Source organism: Protopterus annectens, chromosome 5.part0, assembly GCF_019279795.1.
Source record: "Protopterus annectens isolate FY-2018-M chromosome 5.part0, PAN1.0, whole genome shotgun sequence".
In the NCBI taxonomy this organism is placed as follows: domain Eukaryota; kingdom Metazoa; phylum Chordata; order Ceratodontiformes; family Protopteridae; genus Protopterus; species Protopterus annectens.
In genome coordinates this window covers 332,660,977-332,681,428 of record NC_056735.1, presented here as the reverse complement: position 1 = coordinate 332,681,428, position 20,452 = coordinate 332,660,977, and positions in this window count along the sequence as shown.

Below are 20,452 nucleotides of genomic sequence, written 5' to 3'. Positions count from 1 at the left end.
ATGGTTTACGAATGGGATGATTTTATTCATCAAATTGAAGTATTGAAGGGCATGGTTTTACACAGAGGGTACCCTGAAGTCTTCCTGGATCAAATTTTACAAGACGTAATAGACAAAAAAAAAAAAAGAGGGCACCTTTTCCCTTTACTTGGAAAAGGTATTTCTCAAAATGAAACTATTTTTAAGACTTCCAAGGCTGAAATTGACTTTAAGAGATCAGCTATTTTTAAGTACAATAGGCAATTTAGTGATATTGCCCAGATTATTCAACATAACTGGAATTTATTTTATACTAGTCAAGATTACGTTGAAATTGTGGGGAAGACTCCAAATATTGTATATCAGAAGGACACTACCTTCAAGAATATGTTAGAGAGAAACCTGAATATTAATTCAGGAGTGGGTGGGGGGGTATGTCAAAATCTGGTTTCTGTCTTCAATGTAAATATATTATGCACGGCATGGAGATTGTTATTCCAAACCATGGTAAACATTTCTACAAAAAGAAGTTTGTTGTAGTAGTAAATCTGTAGTGTATTTTGCTCTCTGCCAGTCATGTCCAAGTTTTTATATTGGCAAGACTATTAATGCTCTTAGAAGTAGGATATATCAGCACTATTACGACATTAAAAAGCAGGATTTGAAAAATGCTTTGGTCGTGCATATTTACAATAATGAGGGTCACACTTTTAAATTTACAGTTCTAGAACAGGTTAAAATGGGTGACAGGGGGTCCAGTCAACAATATTTTAGAGTTGTATGAATTAAGGTGGTGGATGAGGACCAATGCCACCGAACAACCAGGTCTCAATAGCAATATTTCTATTAGCTCTATACTTAGATTGAGGGTAGGGGGCTATATGTAAACAATATATAGTTATTATGTGCCAATTACTTTAAGTATAGCTACAGGAATTTACAAAGTTTTTATACTCATACACAGTCTTTTAAGAATTTGTATGTAATTTTATATGCTGTCTATTTCCATTAATATTTATTAATAATGAAATAGTTTTACATTGTAGATGTTGTTCTGCACTTTTTAGGGAATATATTTAATGTTTTGTGTGTGTGTTTGTGAATGTGTTTTAGAGGCTTATACCTTTAAGTGGATTGACAATTAACACTTGTGTGATTAAGTGTTATATAAGTTGGGTCAGTTGTTGATTCTTTGTATTTGCCTTATTCTGATGAAGTTTTTTATTTTAGAAAACGAAAGCGCTCAATAAAGACCATTTGTGGATTCTGGTCTGTTTCTTCCAATAAATACTTTTTACTCAGTTTGCTGTTTTGCTTATCTGTTTTTGAACCCTAATGGTTTCACAAACATGTCATCCAGCCCAGTCATTCGACAGTGCAGGAAATATATTTAAACATGTAGATGTATGTGTGTGTATATATTTATATCTAAGTAGATATAACATATCTATATGTGTGTGTGTGTATATATATATATATATATATATATATATATATATATATATATATATATATATATATATATATGGTTTCACTTCAAGTCATCAAAATCTCATTTAATTGAATTTCAAAACAGCGAGACCAAATCGTCGAAAGCTCAAATCATCGAAAACTCATAACATTGAATCTCAAATTGAAAACTACAAAGTAACTTGAAATAACATCCCAGACACTGTTTACTATGTTTATGCACAACCGCAGTTATGAGCAGGTCCAGCATCTTTGTTCTGACCTGCTTCACAATGCTTGTTGGCATGCTGCTGCAGTCCGGGGGTTTCACCTTGCAATGGGGGTGGCCATGCCATCCATCCCCTCTGACACGTGTTGAGGAGCTCTTTGCCAGCCTCATGGCACCTGCCCATCTGCATAGCCAACAACTGCCAGACACATTGTGGAGGTGGATGTTACCCACACACCTGCTGAGGAGCATGCAGGTTAGGCCACAGGACACATCACTAGACCACTGTTGCATATGCATCCCCATCTCTACAGGTAGAACATGCATATCTGACATGTCATAGATATAGTTTGTTGCTGCATAGTAGTGATAAACAAATGTGCATACATGGTAGTATTGTGGACCTGTACTGTTGATGTACTGTAATGTTGCACCCACCCTGTAGCAATGTCACAGGTGTAGCCACTGACTTTGCATCTCTCACCCTCTTATGTAGGTCCCTCCGGTATACCACAAAGGCAGCAGACTGTGGCCGCTGAATATGGTTTATGTTGATGCTTGCCAATACACCAGGCATGTAATGGCTATGGTATATTCCATGCACACATCTAACACACCTACCCAGAATGCATGCTGTACATGTGCATGTATTGATGATGTTAAAGGCACGGCATCACAGTGATGACCATGATGGGGTATTGGAAGGGAATGTCAGACACCTGCAAGATAACTAACATCCTGTCATTGTGGAATGTGTCCACAGGGAGTAACATAATGATGGGAGACATGGCCTACAGTACAGACATGTGTTAAACATCACTTGTATACAGTGCAACAACAGTGTATATACCAGTAGTACAATGGCAACTGTTACAGAGTTACACTATGGCATAACGTATTACTGTGGCCCACATTATCAGCTGAGACTAGGCTGGAACATGTGGTGTGCAGTGTATGGGACACTGCAAACTGACACACATGTGTAGGCCTTACTTGTCAAGTATCTGCAAAAAGGCTGAAGGTGGGGAGGGGGTGTTAGCATGATACACCAGTGCACTGCAGCAGGAATCCTAAGGACGCTAAGAATTTCTGTATCTGCACACAGTCAGTTTCAGGAATTGTAGCTGATGTAACCCTACCCCCACAGCAATAGTAATGGCAGTGTGTGAACACCAATGGATGTGCACATGAGTAGACCTTGCAATCATGCAGATTTGGGGGACATGAGTAGGTCAGACTGAACATACACTGGCAAATGCAGATGGTCCATGCTAGTATACCCCTGCCAGGAGTAGTGACTGCTGTAGTACACATAGCAATAGGTGCAACAAACTGTCATGATAAGGGTGTGCACACATATGCACACACAGAGTGTATACTTCGTGGCCAGCATCCACAGACCTAACACATTCTGTAGATACTGCATGTGAATGTGCAGGACATATGTCACATATCGGGCTCATGTACTGTCAATATATGCCGTGATGTGATCCCATCGCAGATCAAGGAAGGGTGCGTCATATCAATAAGGGTGTATACACTCCCCATAGCCATGGTATGCTCTGACAGTTGTCAGTGTAATAGTATTGGATTGGTCATACATGGTCCGCTGATGTTGGGATCTGTAAACCAGACATCAGGCATTCACAAATGACATCTGTCCACATATCATCCCAGATTTGTGTTGCTGAAAAACATAGGTGCTGTGAGCATTAGAACTGACATAACTGACACAGTACTACACATTCAGCAATGGGTTGTACACCTGTGAGGTTTGGTGTTCAGTACATGGCAGGGTGCAAAACAGGTGCACAGCAATACTGTGTACATGGGTGCAGTGGTATCCAGGGGAAGGGGCATCACCTACTAACACAGCACATGCATCACACACATGTATACTGTTGCTAGCATGGAATGACTATAGCTGCACTGCATGCTGTTGTGTACCAGATGTTATGCATGTTGACAGATGGGTAATAGGAGGACTGTGTGTACTATCATTGTGCAACCTCACCTGTATGTGTGTGTGTGTGTGTGTGTGTGTGTGTGTGTGTGTGTGTGTGTGTGTGTGTGTGTGTGTCTCGGTGGGTGGTTATTTTGTCTGTAGGGTCACTCTGGTGAAGTGGAGGGAGGGTGATGTATGTAGGATGTGTGTGTGCATGTGTGTGTGTGTTTATGTGGTGTCCATGTATGCACATATGTGATTGTGGGGTTGTTCATACAGCAGTACTTCCCTTTGGGATCATGCAGTACATGGATATGGACTGACACATGACATACCAGGAATACTTGTCATGTATGTAATCACAGGACAGCTGATTGTATGATAAGGCCTTTAGCATGGAACATGCACTGGGAGGGAAGGTAGACACCAGGTAAACCCTTAATATCGCATTCAGCAGAGAGGTGACACCCACGTAAGCAGCACTACAGATACATTGGGGAATTACTATACAACACCAGGGAGTGTATCCATATATTACAGTTGTCACATGATAGGTTGATTGAGCAGTATATCCGGCATGTACTGAGCAATACTTACACATGACACTCCAGTGCATGATATTATGGAGTGAACATAGTAGCCCCTCACATATAGGGGCCATTTTCATGATGTCTGGACATACACAGGGTGAACACTGAATGACAGCAGTGAGGCCATGTAAAACCCCTCTACTCCAGTAAGGAAGGTAATGGAGTAACAGGTCTTGTGTTGTGATCACTTGTCTAGGCATTTAGAGGAATGATACATTAATGAGTGGTATGAGTGAGCGTATGTTACCAAGTGTGATGGAAGATGGAGAAAGCATGGGAATAAATGTGGGGCTGCCTGTAAAGTCACGGACAGGTAGGTATTAATGTGGTGTGTGTGTGTGTGTGTGTGTGTGTGTGTGTGTGTGTGTGTGTGTGTGTGTGTGTGTGTGTATGTGTGCACTGTTATGCAGTGCTGTACAGGTCTTAAAGTGCATTTCTTGTTTTCCCCCACAGGTGGCGAGGTGGGTCAGGGTCTCTCCTGCATGCACTCTGATGTTGGTGTCCATACAGACACCTAAGATGATGATAATTCTGTTGAGGCACAGGAGGGTTGTTAGGGGCCGAAACAGCACCATCATTTGACATCCTCCTTTTAGCAACCCCAACCCCGCACACATTTTCAGTGCCTATAGATACCCCATCACCAGTGGCCATAGTGGAGGGACAGCTGGCATTTGGTGCCAGTGCACACGACAGTGTGGTAACCATGCCTACTGTGTCTGGTCACAGCAGGCACAGCCAGATGTCCGCTCGGGTACCACATAGGCAGATGTTCCAGGATGCTTGTGGTAGGGCTGCTGTCATTATGCTCCTGGCAGATGCGCCACAACTGGTACCAGCAGGCACATGTTTCAAGCTGTCATGGTGGTGCAGGCACCTATGGAACGTTACACCAGACAGGGTCTGAGGTTGCAGAGGGCTGCCCTCACATCTGCAAGAGACAACTTCCTTGAACTATCTGGTGCCATCTGTGCTTATACTGAGCTCATGGATAGACGTTCTGGTGAGATTATGGCACTCATCGACCGTGGATTGTCCATGCTTGAACATGTGGTGGGAGTGTGGCGACAGCTGCATGGATGTAGGCCAGCAATGCCAACAGCTGGCAATCTGCGTGTACATGCTGGAACACCAAGGGGCTCCTGTAGTGGCAGTGCCAGTCCTGGCACTGCAGGGGGGCACTATCCACAGCACGCTATGAGCACGTGGTCCTGGCCAGTCCCAGGAGGGACCTGGTTCCAGCAAACATCTGTTATCATCAGGGGAGAGTAGCACATCGAGGCCTGTACCTGGACGTGCCCATGAAACCCCTACCAGGCACAGTACATGTGTCCGTGGCCAGAGGCAATGAACTGCACACCCTGCCAGATATGGTCTGCAGCTGTCCATAAATACCTGTGTAGGGCAGCCACATAGCAGAACTGTGTGCATGCATACCCACACACTATATGAACACACCTAGGGCAATCCCATACCTACACACACCACATCACCATGCCCAGTTCACCTCATTACACCACTCACCCACACACATGGTGTCAAATGTATGGCCCACCTTTGGCCTCTGTCAAACCAACAACACACTCTGTGCATATGATGATACTTGTGCCACATCCCTGTCATCCATAACATCAATGCCAGGACAGGCTAATATGGTTCTGATGCACATGATGACTGTACTACAGTGTACCAAAGTACTGAAGTGTAACGTTGTCAGGTAACGCATACGTCAGGTAGTGTAGTCATCCAGCAATGATGCGTTATAGCTGTTAGTAACACTGGTCGATTGTGGTCTTCATAATGTTATCCATTTGTGTTTTATGTGTACATGTGTCAGCACCAGGATGGTCTGCAGTCATATTCCACAACAGGTTATTGCACTGTGGTGACACCATGGCTGTGACATATCTGGGGCACAGTTGAACACATGTTACAGGTATGTCTAACAGTTATTGCCTGTGCCACATGGACAGGTGACCCACTGGGACGTGTATAATCTGCAACCTGATGTAGACCCATCCACATACATGCACACTCTTATTTGGCAACACTGGGACTAGACCCATACCTAGGTATGTAGTGCTACTGAAGTGTGTGGCTTTCATTGCACACACCACACAGCATTTAGGGTGAGGTGTGTTCCAGGTTACATGTTACATGCAGAACATACCCAGACATGTACAGTATGCTAATGGGGGATGTAATAGGTGTATATGGACAATACATAGTGTGACATGCCTTCATATACAAATTAATAGGCACATAACAGGCAGACACACATCTGACAGATCTGGGCTTATTGCTGCTAACTAACTTGACCATGTGTCCAATGTGTTACAGGTAGCTGCACACAGCACATGCATAACTGTGCTGGATTGTGGTATCAGTTACCTGTATGGTTGATGGTGACAGTGGCAACCATAAAGTGGTACATGGGACATATACTGGGTGTACCTTGGTGTAATGACAGTGTACACAGAACCCACATCCCCCAGTGGATATTGTACTCCCTTAAACCCATGATGACACTCAGACATACCCACCATCACACAATGCCCATGACTGTGATACAACCCATTGTATATCCCAAGAGTGGTACTACAGGGATATGCATCTAATGCATAGTAGGGTGTTGCGCTGTCATGCCTCACCTATTGGCAGCAACAACACTATCTGTACTACTGTGTGGCAATGCATATTGTAATAGGAGTATGTGACCTCAGAATGCTGTACCCTACAGATATACGGACATGCACACATACACACACTTGCCAGAACTCAATGGGTATCCCATGCCTATCGACCCATTTGTACAACACTGTTGTGCTGGGACTGCAAGACTTGTGTAGCTGGTATGGAGAGGAGTGTGACAGGGTACATGCAATGTCTCATACAGCAGCAGCCAGAACTGACTATGGCAATGGGTGTTTCAGTGGTTGTGAAGGTTCTGACAGAATTCCCAAGTACGGGTGTGCTAACACACAGACACTGCTATACTCAGTAATGCACACGTACACATGTGTCAGTACTGGGGTACATCACTGCAGGTGATCATAGCTGTGTACCTAGCTATTGCCCATGGAGAGATGGGTTGTATAGGGGATGTGTGTACAGTGGTATCCTGCCACCTGCCATGTGGCAGCAGGTGATCTATTGACAGATACCACTGTGGTGACCCTCAGGGTGAGAGTAACATGCATCAGCTAATCATTTGGGTGTCTCCTGCACATGGCCACTGAGGTGGTCAAGTTGACATATATGCAACATGTATTACACCACATGGTTAGCGTCTGTGATGGAGACCTGTACCCAAGCATGTTCTGTTGACTGTGGTAGTGTAGTGGAGGTACCTGTGGCATGTGGTGTGTACAGGGTGTTGTCATCTATATGTGCCAGTTCTTACATAGCTGGGCAGACATGTCAGTGTCAATCAAGCATAGGTTGCCTGTACATATGCCAGCTGGATACCTGCCATCTGCACATCTGTACAGGGACTGATAGTCATCAGCTTGGCAAGTAGTTATGCAGTAGGATGAATGTGTTGACAGACAGACATTTGACAGCAATATGTATCCAATAACTATATGTTGGAAGCCTTCACTAACGTGCTGTACAGACGGTAGTCTATATTTACATTCCACATGTCGGATCATTATCCAGTACACACCAGGGATACAACAGGGAAGCCTCAGAGACCAGCTATGCCTGCAGATGTGCCTGTTGTCAGTACTACATTTATCACTCTACCCTTGCCTGGGAAAGCAGTGTCAACAGTAGTACCACCATGATACACTACATGCCAGTATGACAGCACATACCCTGGGCTACTACCCCTGTATGTAACACATTCACATGGATAACAGTGCTGTACAGGCCTCATATACTTTTGTGTCCCAAACATGACACTCACACCCCTTGCAACTGTAATGACAGCAAATAGGTGCATGTATTGTACATGGCATTAAATACACTTATTACAGATATCATTACCCTGCTATGTTATCGGAATGGGTGGTGTGAACTGGTTACCAGGGCTAAGCCATGCTTAGCAGGTATCAACATTGCTCCAATATTACAGCTAAGCTGATTTACGCATTGGTAAGTGAAGCCTACACTGTGTAAGTGCACGTACATTTACTCATAGCTTAGCACCGCTTAGTTTCATGCAAACCTGCACAAATACCCTTAAAGGTGGTCAAAACTGCCTTAACCACTCTGTATCTGACTGCTCTTGTTCTGCCCAGCAACAAAATGAACAGCCCTTGCAGATCTTGAACCCAGGACCCTGTACACCATAGTCACAACACTAAACCACTACACCATGACCACTGTGAAGACAGCTGTTGTTTTTCCAATATATCTATCAATACACATATTGATTAATATTGAAAATTGCATTTACTTCAACAATTGTGTAGTATGTGTTATTAATATGACTGTTGCATCACATATGTTGTTTTATCATAATGTACACATATCAGATACATAAGGTGAAATACATCTGGGAGGGTATACACAACCGTGATGTTTACACATGACAAGAATATGGATATATACATATACATATGTTGATATATGTCTACATGTACATACACATGTATATTCATACATCTGTCTGTATACACATCAGTATAATGCTTCATATATATGGCCATGTGTAGATCTCTCTGTATATACACACACATTATATATATATATATATATATATATATATATATATATATATATATATATATATATATGTGTGTGTGTGTGTGTGTGTGTGTGTGTGTGTGTAGCTATATATGTATGCACATCCTATGTGTACAGATATGCCTATGTATGTAGATATATATGTAGATATCTATAACTATATGTGCATACATATCTATCCTGATATACCTATTACAGTCAATATATATGTAGATATCTATAAGTATATGTGCATATATATCTCTATCTGTATATGTGTAGACATATATTGCTGTGTATATGTATATATTTGAGTGTTTATATGTATATATATATATATATATATATATATATATATATATATATATATATATATATATATATATATATATATATATATATATATATATATATATATATATGTGTGTGTGTACATATACATATCCATCTATGTATGTCGATATGTATATGTGTATATATCTATATAGATAATTATATATACATATATGTTCACCATTAGTCTAGAACATGGAGTGGAGTCCTACATCAGCCCCAATAGTCCCAACCTCTTAGTGCAAGGGGATGTCAGGTATATATTAAAGGTATATATGTAGACTGTTTCTATTGTAATAGGGATTGACTTAACAGACATGTTGTGTGAGGGAGGTCACATCTGCTTTTAACATGTGCACCATTGGCTACTGACAGACATCCCAAGGACATCATAGTACAGTACCACTGCTAGCACAGCAATGATCCTGTGGACTACAGCAGAGATATGGCCAATAAATGTGGACAGTCTGACACATTCTGTTCAGTCGAGAGGTATACACAGAACCCCTTAATGCAAGACATGTGGAGCAAGCCTGACAATGTGGATGTTAACAGCCATGTGGATGGGTATATCACGTAAATACTGGAATACATTTTCCCCCATAGGTTATGCATTCACACACTCCTGTCTGTCCTGACGCATAATAACCAGTGGTGCAGAGGTCACATGGCCACATACTACCCACTAGTTAGTGACTTACATCTGTACAGCATCCCACTGCTTTGTCAGAAATACATGACAGTTATGGTGGCCCGGCACTAATACATCTGTCAAATATTTGGACATAACATCACACTGGGTAAGTACACTAAGCTGTTAGGCATGTAACAAAGCACTGTGCAGGCTACAGGCTGACTTTCACAAAACTGGCCTACATTTCTTATGGGGGATTACACATGTACTTGCAAATATAGCAGGCTCTACAGGCATGTCATAGCACAGACTAACAGACATCTGTGTGAAAGTGCATAACCCCAACCAATGTGAACACAGCCACAGCCACATATGGTAAGCTAGCTTACTATTACAGTATATTGACTGTCTAATCAACACCATCCTCATATGTGCCACTCACAGACATATAATAGGCCACTACACAGTGTGGTCTGATGCTTGTCTATGATATGGGTCATGTGTGTGTTTGGCCCTACAAACATGTAAGCCAATAGGGTACCATACACTGGAGCAGCATGTAACATCAGACAGAACAGGACCAAGAAAAATGACATCTACCACAGTCTGTACACAGGCCAAGGTACATATTTGCAATACACACACTGTTGACAATCACCATAAGTCCACAGACCTCAGTTCTGTAGACACAACCACAGAATGCCCAGGTTATGTCCTCAAATATAACCCCTACTATACATAACATGTGCAGCAGTCTGATATCTCACCAGCTTGTTATCAGCTATGATGTCAATAAATGATGGTGTACAGAACATATGCACCTCTTACTGCATGACATATGTACAAAGGTTGACAGAGTTGTGGCTGGAGGCACAAACACAGGGCCAATATTGACATGTTGCTGTGATAACTTCATACGTTTACTGTTGTAACAGAGTTTGTTGTGACATATGTCCTATGAGGGATATGAAGTCAGTAACTCTCATGGCTGTCACCATGTACTGGCTGCAATCCTCACACTATGCTTCTGCAGTTCTCAGATAGGTGCTCTGTGAGTAACACAGGAAACAAAAGGCACCACACACTGCCCAGTCTGCAGATGACCCTACAGATGTGGGTTTCCTCAAAAACATAGCACTGTCATGACAGGTATTAAAACATGTAGACCAGCCATATCCACACACACCCTGTTAAACCGACATTGCTCCAAATGTAGAATAGCAATACTTACATTCTGTAGTCATGTCAGGCACATTTCCCTCCTGTGTGTGGGCCTGTTTCTACAGTGTATGTTTTTAGAGGTAAATCCCAAATCCATCTGTGATGCTGTTTGCCAAACACCAGATCTAGGTCCTGCTCGCACTGAATGAAAATGCCCACACCAGCATCAAGTTCCTAGATATTGGAGTGTGTTTCCATGCAATTGGCTATGGGAATGTTACCACAGCTGTTCCACAAGCAATCAGCTTGAGGAGTGCTGCAATTCGTGCAGAGGCCATCAGCTGATCATGAGCATCACTTACAAAACACATGCTGCTGCCTAAGCAAAGCAGGTGTAGTTGTCCACATCCACCAGAGAGGGATTGAGAAAGGCAGACAGAGGCTAAGAAAAGTCAGGGAGGGGTGGCAGAGTAAAACCTAAGCATGTTTGTGTCACACACCTACCAGTATAGGGTTTCAAACCCCTGACTGACTATGTATTGCTATCACATGTCAATGCAGTTATTGCATGCGCCACATAGCGTACATGTTGAAGAGCTGTTCAAACATATATGTGATGGTGAGTGACATCTGCAACAGTGTTATGGTAGTGATATGATAGGTGTAGTACACATGCCTGTCCACATGAACAGATGTCAGTTTCAACACAGCCACACTCTTTCAGGGACTCACACACATTGACACTCTTGGCAGGGTCAGGAATACACTTCCTAACTAGTTAGTTTGCCACAATACAGTACTGTGCAGGTATCACATGCACTACAGGGGTTATCTGGAGGATATATGGGCAAAGGGTATGTGAAGATGTCTGACATCAGACAGTATGCTTCAGTATGCCATTTGGGGTTGTAGTGAGTGTGAATGTGGTCAAAAGCATCATACACCACACACACAGACACAGGGTGCCAGTACTGGCATGCATGTGCGCATTGCTTCATGGGTGTATAGCGGTTGACTGTGTCAGAAGGCTATACAAGGCTAGGTGAATGGTATGCCTTGGCATCAGGCCACATGACAATGGTCTGCAGTGTGGCTCAGGGGTGTAGTGTCTGGATTGGTCCACACAGGTGGGTATTGCATTAACCATCCAGTCACCTGGGTAACTATTGTGTGTGGCCATTGCTGTGCAATGCTTGCCATGTATGTGTTTTTTAGTCCATGACATGGACACTGTCTGGGATGTGCATATGTCCCACATGCATGTACAGTGACATGTGGAACTGTACCTGGGGTATCTGGCCCATGTTGTGTACACAGATTATCATCAGATGTGCCTGTCCTGGCCTCATGCCAGGAACTAGGAATGGACAGCAGGTTCACCCTGCACCTACATTGATAGCATGATACAGGTATTCCCTGGTGTCAGTGGCATCTGTCCATACAGGGCATGTGTTTAAGGCATGGTATGTCCTTTGTGGGCCATATTTGATGGCACCACATGTGTTACGGGCATCCAGTGGGGAACATAGTGAAGGTACACTGTCTGCATGTACGTGCCTATTGTACTGATAGACAGGGTGCTATGCCCTCTGTAGTCCACTGCAATCACACCATGGTTACTATCTGTGGGGAATATGCAGGGTACTACCAACATAGTGGTTGTTGCCTAGGCAAGTGTGTTTGTATATGAGACATGGGTTGAGAGTATTCTCTGTGTAATACAAGGGTTGCTAACTTTCTTCACCAGGCCTTGATGTCACAGGTAGGGGTATGGATTGCCAACCCAGCCAATCTGCTATTTCACATCTTTTAATCTTGTAAGGTGGACATTGTAATTGGGACACCATATAAGAAATTTGCAAAATCTGCTACACAATGAGTCCAGTTGTTACACACTCACAGCCACCTCCACACAGGATAAAAATGACAAACACATACACCTGCATGTCCGGGATTAGAACTCCTATCTACCTAGTTTATTACACTACAGCATTACGCAGTTATAGGAAGCAACACAGAGATTATTGGAGTACTCTTTCACCAAAGGCGTATTTCAGTGGTATGACATCAGCAAGCTTGCCAAATAAGGACATTGGAGGTTGTAGTGACTATGAATGGCCTCAAAAGCACTAGACCCTACACACACAAACATCCACACTTGCCATATGTGGGAATAGAACCCCTATCAATGTACTATATCACACTACATCATTACACTGTTATAGGATGCACCCCAGAGATTACTGGGCTACTCCTTTCCCAAAGGTGTATTTCACAGTGAATGACATCAGCAGGCTTTCCAAAGTAGAGCATTTGAATTGTAGTGAGTGTGACTAGCCTAAAAAGCAATGTCTCCTCCACAGACAGATACACACACACAGTTGCCATGTCTGGGATTAGAACTCCGACCTAACAGGTTTAGCACACTACAGCATTACACTGTTGTAGTACATGCCACGGAGATTACTCGGATACTCCTTTCTCAAAGTTGTATTCCACAGTGAATGACATCAGCAGGCTTGCCAAAATAGGGCATTTGAATTATAGTGAGTGTGACTAGCCTAAAAAGCATTGCCCCCTGCACAGACAGATAAACACACACAGATGCCATGTCTGGGATTAGAACTCCTACCTAGCTAGTTTATTACACCACAGCATTGCATAGTTATAGGATGCGCCACAGAGATTAGTGGGCTATTTTTTTCCCAAAGGTGTATTTTAAAGTGCATGACATGAGCAGGCTTGTCATAGTAAGGCTATGGGGAGAGCAGTGTGTGTGCATGGGCCTTAACCCATTCATCTAGAGGTAGACACACCACATGCATGCACATGCAGGTTTATATTCCGCAGGTACATGTATACAACTGCTAGAAGACTACTGCCTTGTACAGTCATGTTGCACAGCTAGCACTTGCACAACAGAGTCTGTAATGCTGACGGATACCAGTGGCTAATTTCTACAGTGAGTGACATTTACACATCATGTGGTTGGAGCCATTTGGCTGTGTGCTGGGTGGGACAGGCCTCATGATGGAAGGCTCTTTGTCAATGTCACTCTCTTCCACACATCTATGTATGTCTACTTTTGGCATATTATAGTGTGTTGTCCTTGGATATATGTCTATATTCCTATCCAATGTGTGTACAAAGCATGACTGGTGCATACTGAGGAGTGTATGCACTAACATCTGCAACTGTCGGATATGTATGGTCCACTGTTGTTGGCAGACATGGGCTTCATTTGTTTAAGTGTGTGAGCATGCCCAGTATGCCCTTCTGTATTGAATGTGTGGATCCATTCTACGTAGTTTGTACTGCAGTGCAGACCATTGTGTTCTACACCTACAGATAGTAAACTGTTTCTGCAAGATATCTGTAGATCAGTTGGTGATATGGGTCAACATGTGCAAGGGATAGTGTGTACTGTAGGTAATTGTGTCTTTGCTGCTTCTGCTACATGGCACTGGTGTTACCAGAGATATTCAGACATGTGTATTGTTATACACTGTGATGTTTTATGTTCTTAAGTACTGTCAGGTGGACATTCATGCTCACAGTGATATCCTGGGGAACACAGGGTGAATGCAGCTGTATCCAGTATTGTGGGCAAATGCCTACATATTAATGGAAAGTTATGCCATTCTGGAGGGGGAGCTGCAGACACTTGCTGCTGGGTCTGTGTATCCAGTTCAGCACATTGGTACAGTGCTGGCAGAGGATCCCATACTTCTACATCCATTGACATGACAGTATGGCCTTATCTTGCTGTGGCAATACCTCACAGCTGTACAGATTAACACAGGTTACCCAGAGGCAGGGGTCATAAGTCAGGACATTACCCCTATTGTGGTGTATGGGCAGGTTTGTAGCCACCCATTTTTATGTTTTCAGCCATGGTAGTATGTGCACACGGTTGTGTTTCAGACCTTGCACATTCTATGCTGCCCATGCTCCCACCCCCCCTCTATTATTCTATCCTCTGCCATACATTATGCATACATTCTCTGATACTTTCCCTAAACTTATCACCTCATCACAGCTGTGTTTTGGTGTTGGTCCACAGTTCATGCAGTGGGACACGGTGGACATGTTACTGTAGTTTGTCCACATGGCCTTGTATATGGCTTATGTAGAGTGTGTTATGTTGTTATTTGGGTGTCCATGACATAACATACATTGGCAGTACGGGTGAGACACAGGCCTTTGGTAAAGGCCTGTAGGCTATTTGGTGGTGATGCAGGTCAGCTGTAGCAGGCCGTTGCATTCTGTCAGTCCTACACTCCCAGACTGCCATACAGTATATTCCTCAGGGCTGATAGGGTAGGTGTGCTAGGTGTTCATGCCAATACTTTCTATCAGTATTAATCAGGTGGTGTGGATGCTGGCAGGGTGCTATGTACAGCTAGAGACACCCCTGCATGGGACTCCTGCACTGCATGCTGCATTCTTTTGCTGTTGCCATACACACGTGGGGGTCATATTGTACCCATTATCTACAGCAGGGATACGACCAGACAGGTACCTGTGGGAGGTGTTTGGGTGAGCTGGGTGCATGTGTGCTATGGATACTACTTGCATCTGACTCACAGATATGCATAGGGCATTCCAGTTATGCTGGCTTGTGCAGGGACATCAGCAGTTTCCCAATACATCAGTCCAATCACCTTTGTGATCGGCCGGATGACATTGGTATTCCCTACTGCAAGCTCAGATAATGTGATGCATACTTGTATGTACAATTCCAAGGGTGTGTCCATCTCACAGTTACACATTATATACTGTATGTCTAGGGTACTTTTCCCTGTGTACTGCTTGTATATCTAGCCCAACCGTCATGTGATGTCCTTCTTTCAGATGACAACTCATATTACCACCATACATTTACAATGGCTTACTGCTAGCATGTGTTATAGTGGGGGGATTTGTCTTTGGCACTGTGGTTGTGAGGACTTGGCCCTGTCATAGGCAGTAGTGGGCAATGGCCACCAGGTCAAACTTCAGCATGCATACATACTGTTTACTCTCACACAATATGAAACACACTTCAACCTAACACACACATACATGCATATTGTACAAATGCTACAATCTATCCTGCTACCTTGGCCTCCTCTGGTCATCTGTGCTCCACTGGTATTATACCTACACATACATGTTACTACATGTCTACATCGGATTTGGGGGGGGGCACACCTGACTGCTACTACATTTCTACATAGGATTTGGGGGGCCACACCTGTCTGTTACAATGTGTGTACATTGGATAGGGGGGCATACCAGACCGTTACTACATTTCTACATAGGATTGGGGGGGTACACTTGACTGTTACTACATATCTACATAGGATTTGGGGGGGCATGCCTGACTGTTACTACATTGCTAAACAGGATTGGGGGGCACACTTCACACTTGTACACATTTGCTATGACTGTACTGGTATGTCAGGTACTCTATTTCATTCTGTTTTCTAACCTATCAAGCTGACTAGAGGCATATCATTGTACTACATGTCTTAGGTTTGATTGATCTACATATTAGTTTCTGACTTCCTACTCTTCAGAACTAACATCCCACTGCCTGACCTGATGTAGTCTGTCTGTGTAGGCCTTGGGGGGGGGAGGTTAGCCATAGGCATCATTCAGAGGCCTTAGCACAGCCTTTGTTTGTGTTTGTCTATACTTGTCCTGCTGGATGAGACTGTTGTTGGGTATGTGAACCTCCCTGACTGGCATGTATGTGTCATATGAACACACATGTGGCCCAGCACATTTCTTGCAGTGGATTTTGTCACCATGTGTAGTACTGGCTTCTATGGTGACACCAGTATTTGTTACAGATCTCATGTTGCCACTATAGGAGTCTACTATCTGCTGGCATCCCATTCAGCCACCCGATTCCTTTGCATGCTCACATCCATACCAAAGATACAGGTAACAACACATACTACTCCATTCGGCAATTGGTTACGAGAGTGACTTACCCTGTGGGTGTGCCAGTATTATGGATGGTGCTGGAGGGCTGCCTATGTTGGATGCACATAGTACACTCCCTATACATGGTTGAGCACAGGTAGTGTCATGTTTGGCATCCCTTTTACTGTATGTGCGAGTCAGAGAGAGGTGTCATTCCCTGGGTCACTCCTGTGTCAGTGTATGTGCTATGTGTTGCCCCTATGCCAAGGCCAGGGCATACTGGGCATGTCTCCTTCTGCCTACTTAAGCAGGCTCAGGTTGTTCCTCCTCCGAGTCACTCTGTGCCTGTGCAGGCCTTGGCAATGGTGAGGGGCTGTGTGGCCCTGCCCTGTGCTGCTCCTGGTGCAGCTGTTTCTGCAGGATCATATTGTGTAGCATGGCACGTACAATGACAATTTGAGTACATGTAGCTAGGGAGTACTGCAAGGCTCCACCACATGTGTCCAGGCACAAGAACCGTGACTTGAACATCCCAAACACATGCTCTATTGTGACTCTGGTCTGTGCGTGTGCCTCATTATGGAGTTCTTGTTCGGGTGAGTGTGCATTTATGATGGGTGTCATCAGCCATAGCTCCAGTGTGTAACCAGCCTCCCCCACTAGGTGACCATAAGGGATGTCCCCAATGGCAAATCTCTAGTAAAGCTGCATCAGATGCCAGATGTGGGAATCATGATTGCTTCCAGGGCAGCCAGCACACACATTCATTATAATGCCCTGGGCATCGCACACGACCTGGCAGTTGATGGTGGGGAAGCTCTTGCAGTTGATGTAGACCCTACCACGCTCACTGGGTGGTGCTTTGATGCATATGTGCATGCAGTCTATAGCACTCACTACCTCAGGGCATTCTGCTATTTGGTGGAAGCGATGTATATTGCTGGCCAATGCCTTACAGGTGTTGGGGAAATATACGTGCTCACCGACATGTGGTGACATGGCATCCAGAAACTGGTGGAGTACCCTGGATGCTAATGCCTGTGAGATCTCCATGATATCCCTAGTTGGTCTTTGGAAGGTACCTGTAGCTAGTATTCTTAGGCCTACACACACCTTGGTATCCACTGGGATGGGTTCCCCTCTGTTAGTTCTGTGTGTGAGGCGTGGCTGGCACAGCTCAACAATTTGCTGTAGGAGGTCCCTGTCCACCCTATAGCGCTCCAATATCTCCAGCTCATGTAGCCCCTGGTAGGTTACCCTGGGTCTGTACACTCTTCTCTGTCTCCTCATTCTGGGTTGCGACAACATTCTCATCCTCACCACCCTCAGCCTCTTCCACATGTTGTTGTATGATAGCTATTGCAGCTCTTATCATTTTGTTGCTTTTGTTTGTTAAAAATTCCCCGCTTGTATACACTGGTGGTGTAAAGTATGTGGGAAAAACCAGAGGGAAAGGTGTTTACATAGTTTATAGTAGTGTTCTGGGCTGGGCTGCTGCCTGTGTAATTGGATGATTCTGATGCATTTTACCTGTCAGCTATGCTAGTTCTCCTTGATTACCTTCCTTCTGCTGTTTTCCCTTCCAATTGCCTTCTTGTTTAAGCCTGGGGGCATGCCACACAAACACAGTGCTCAAATATGCACAGAGCTGCTATTTCCTGGTTTACTTTTTTTTCTTTACACACCCACTTAGGCAATGTAAAGAGTGCTAGGCAGCCTCAGACACACCCCCCTTGCTTAGCTCTGCTAAGCTAAGGGCAAACCCGAGCCACAGGGCTGCAATCTGCTTACAGTATGCCTGACACATACCCCTATGATGTCAGCTAACTCCTAGGCTTGCACCAAGCTATTCCTGCTCTTACACTGTTGGGTGCTGACTAGCATGCAGGGGAAATCTGGGATTCAGTATCATTCCCATCATTTGCATAGGATTGCCTGCTGTCGCATAGTTACAGATCCCACACTGATCCTCCCCCTTAGTCACCACTATTCACTGGCCATGTTGTCTTCTGCCTGCCATTGAGTATAATGACAAAATAGTGATTTTGGTTGGAATGCTTATTTTTGGCTTTTTTTTTATTTTTCGCCCGATCCTGTTTGCACGCCATTGCCCTACACTTAAACAGCCGAGATCGGCTAAAAAATAATAAAAGTTGATTTTTTTATTATTGCAGCTGTTTTCCATGCCAAAGACCATATATTTGGCCATTGACATGCTTTCTACTTAATATCCACTCTTTATTTGGAGCTGTCATGGCTCCGTTTTGTAGTTTGCCGAAATGTACTCGGTTACTGGCCGAGTACATTTCTGCAGATTACACTAGTCCTGCACAGCTGGCTTCCAGCTTCCTGGATCACAAATTCACCTCATTTGCATGGATTTCACCTGCAAATGGGGTAATTTGCATACAGGGGCTGAGTCCATGCAGGACTAGTGCAGGAGCGCTCATGCATGTCCCTACAGCTTATTCCTGGATCGCACAGCAAACATATTGCCTGCTGGAGCTCCTGCACTAGTCCTGCACATTGTGCAGGGCTTGCTGAATCCGGGTTTGTGTGTGTGTTTGTTTGTGTGTGTGTGTATGTGTGTGTGTGTATATATATATATATATATATATATATATATATATATATATATATATATACGTGTTTGTGTGTGTGTGTATATGTGTGTATATATATATATATATATATATACTGGGAGCATCTCTAGTGGATGCCCTGTGGCTGTCTTCCACCTCTGCCACCACATCCATAACAGCACTATGGAACTCTTCTGAGCTGCCAGGATCCGTTGCAGTTGAAATGATCTTCATCTTAGTGGTTAATGGTGCTGTATCATGTCCACCCCAAGTAGCTCTTCATTCCTATGCCACAGCCTTAGCTCTTTTGTTAGCATTCTTTGTCATATCACTGGCCCTACATCTGACACCTTATATTCATGATTATGACCACCCACATCATTTACGTAATTGTCCATCTGCTGCCAGACATGGTCATGAAAGGTCTTGTCAGCTGAGTGAAGATCTATGATCCTTTCCCCATGGAGACAGACAGCCTAGACAACTACCTTATTCTCAGCATCAGTGAATGAGGTTTGTGTGGGGATGACACCTTATTTGTTGGTTTAGATGCCATATTCCTATGGTGAGTAAAAAAATATATCAGATACAACACACAAAATAATAGGAGTCGAGGGGGTGAGATGCAAGCTGATCTAATATCTGGCAGAAAAAAAATCATTATGTAGATATAACCATTTAAATCGTTAATAAGATATCTGAATAAGACAATCAATACAATACCTGTACAAACACCATATCCCCCTACCCCAGTGCTAACAACACAACTACAGATTGAAAGCAAAAAGCTCATGTCAGGGATATAGAACAGCAGAAGCAGTGAACAGTTTCTTAATGTAACGTTAACCTACATAAGCTTCACAGCTGCACCTGTCACCCCTGGGCTTTCGGATACTGGGAAAGGCTCTTGCCACCCCCATAGTGCCTTTTTTAGGCAAGGCTCAAAAGTCAAACCCACCTCCATAG